Source organism: Trachypithecus francoisi, unplaced genomic scaffold (genome assembly GCF_009764315.1).
Source record: "Trachypithecus francoisi isolate TF-2019V2 unplaced genomic scaffold, Tfra_2.0 Lachesis_group11, whole genome shotgun sequence".
Classification (NCBI taxonomy): Eukaryota; Metazoa; Chordata; class Mammalia; order Primates; family Cercopithecidae; genus Trachypithecus; species Trachypithecus francoisi.
The window spans coordinates 128,482,191-128,485,008 of record NW_022681456.1 but is presented as its reverse complement, the minus strand read 5'-3'; the positions used below and the strand labels follow the sequence as shown (position 1 = coordinate 128,485,008).

At 44.0% G+C, this 2,818-nt stretch overlaps 1 long non-coding RNA gene across 1 annotated transcript; it reads left to right on the top strand.

Annotated features, from left to right (window-relative positions):
• The first annotated feature begins 417 nt into the window (after positions 1-417).
• LOC117090686 lies at positions 418-2,558 on the top strand. Its single transcript, XR_004440090.1, has 3 exons — positions 418-701; positions 1,478-1,740; positions 2,323-2,558. It is a non-coding gene; the product is annotated as an uncharacterized LOC117090686 (long non-coding RNA).
• The last annotated feature ends 260 nt before the right edge of the window (positions 2,559-2,818 follow it).

Genomic DNA, 2,818 nt, shown 5'->3' with positions numbered 1-2,818 from the left:
ACCTCCTCTGTCAATTCTTGGGCCAGTAAGTAAGCATGGTCCCTGACCCAACAGATCTAGCTCAGGTTCAGAGATGCACAACTTAATTCCAGCAAAGCTTTTTGTAAATTGTCTGGGGCAGCTTTTACAACCCTTGATCTTTCCCACTTCTCAGCTATTCCTGTAGCAGCAGGAAGCTCTGCTTTGGAGGAATGGTGAAGAGATGGAAAAGTGAGGCTGTGAGCTGGCCTGAAGTTTTGGAAAAGGATGTGGAAATCAGAGACTAACAAGAGGATTTGGTGGTGTATGTGATGTCCCTCTCCTCGGTGTTCCATTTCCTTGGGTACTTAAGTTGGGCTCCTGATTTAAGGGCCAACTTCTCATGTAAAAATCCATCCCAGCATCCTCAGCTTAAGTAACTGCCACTTGCCACTTGCCTGCCCCAGCGGAATTAACGGAAGCTGCCAACAGCCCTGCTGACCTCATTGGATGAAACTGTGTCCTCAGCAGACACAAACTCCTTCTTCTGAGCGAGGCTCCCTCCTATCTCAGAGCAGGAAGTCCTCTTATGAGGAGTTCAAGCTTCAGACAGAGAAGCAGGGGCCATTCAGTTATTTACTCTGCTCAGTGTCAACCTAAAGGGAAGAGGCTGAGACACAAAGTATAATTCAAAGTTTACTTGAACCAAAATGAGGACAGCTGCCTGGAAGACTCAGACCCAGGTACCCTTGGCTGTGAGCTTCCTACAGCCTTTGTTACAAGCAGGTTTTTTAGAAAACCAAACCAAACCAAAACAAAACAAAAATAACTTCTATTTTAGGTTCAGGAGTACATGTGTAGGTTATACAGATAAACTCATGTCACGAGGGTTTATTGTACAGATTATTTCATCACTCACATACAAAGCCTAGTACCCAATAGAGTTTTTTTCCTCCTCTCCCTCCTCCCAACCTCCACCTTCTGATAGACCCCAGTGTGTGTTGTTCCTCTCTTTGTGTCCATGTGTTCTCATCATTTAGTGCCCACTTATAAGTGAGAATATGTGGTATTTGATTTTCTGTTCCTGTGTCAGTTTGCTAAGGATGGTAGCCTCCAGCTCCATTCATGGTCCTGCAAAAGACATGCTCTCATTCCTTTTTATGCCACGAATGTTCATTGCAGCACTATTTACAATAGCAAAGACATGGAACCAACCTAAATGCCCTTCAATGACAGATGGGATACAGAAAATATGGTATATGTACGCCACAGGAAGGATTTTAAAGGCAAAAGAAGGGGACAGAGTGGGCTGGTACAGGGCTGTTTGTCAAGAATTCTTACTGGTTTACAGAAATAACTTAGATGAATGACTGGCTACTCATTATGAAACTATAGGTGATAGTGTCCAGTGTGGCATTATTATAGCTACCTGTGGCGATAGCAAGCAGTCTAAAAAAATGAATATATAACTCAAAAGAAGGAGTGGGATATGATTGCTCTCATTTTACTGTCTCTCCAGGCCTGATGATTTAAAAGGACTCGCCTTCCTCAGATGAAAGCTCTTTACTTTTTGCATCAGGAACTCCCTTTTCTGCTTTCTTGGAGTGTCGGGATAGGTCCCATGAAGAGCTGCTGGCAGGGACAGACAGAAGTCAAGGAGAGGCCGTGCAAGGAAGCTGAAGTGCTTGGGAGGGCGCAACAGCCCTCTGACTGCAACCAACATTAAAAAGCACTGTCACTTCAGGCTGAAAGTGGTAGACCAGTTTGTTAAGTCACACCAAAGTATGTGTTAGACGGACCTGGCTAGTCCTTTACCCAGAGATCTTGTAGCATAACGGCAGGCGGATGGAAAAGACTTAGAAAAAATTAATCACTGCACAAGCTTAGGGCCCAGTCCCTTTTGCAGGGTGGTGAGTGGTACAAGTGCCTGGAAAATATGTACAGAAACTGTGAAATTGGCAGAGGAAGACCCTAGCATTTGGAGTTTGGTTACAGTGGGATCAGAGACATCTGGGAGGATGGAGAAAAACACCCAAATTATATCCCTGATATGATGCTTAGTGTGTTACCCAATATTATATCCCCATTTTACAGACTGAAGAAATTAAGGTTAAGTAATTTGCCCAAGTCTCACGGCTAGTCTCACGGGTGCTGGAAGCGAGACTTCATGACTGAAATAATCATGTTACCCTGAGAATTTCTTTCTAATTCCTGGCTTCAGATTTAAGGTTATGGTTGATGGGTGAAAGTATACACATCCAGACCTGTCTGTCTTGGACTTTTGGAAGATTTTCTCTGGGCTGAAGTTGTTAGCTAGGTTAAATATCAAGAAAGGCTATAATTGCTTTTTCTCCCTATTGCCAGGAAGTTGGACTTCCATAAAACTCTAGTGGAGGTTCACCGCAGCATGGATGGAAAGCACTGGATTTCAATTTTACTCTTGGCTCTGCTGAGCTGTGTACTCTAGGACAAGCCATTTAACTTTTCAGCTGCACTCTAGAAGAATTCACACCTATCTTGCAGGACTCCTTTAAAATAATTTTCAAGACAGGCTCTTGCTCTGTCACCTAGCTGGAGCACAGTGGCAGCGAGATCATAGCTCATTGCATTCTCCACCTCCTCTCAAGCAATCCTGCTGCCTTGGCCTCTCAAGCACTAGAATTATAGGCATGAACCACCACACCTGGCCACAAGACTCTCAATGATTAAGAGGGAGAATAACCAGGACAAAGATATGTGAACTGTAAAGAGCTGTCATCTTACAATGGTGATGGTGATGATCCTTATACTCCTGGGAGGGTTGGTGCACATTCTTGCCTACAGCAATTGTAAGCAGAGGATAATGCTTCCATCTTGAGGA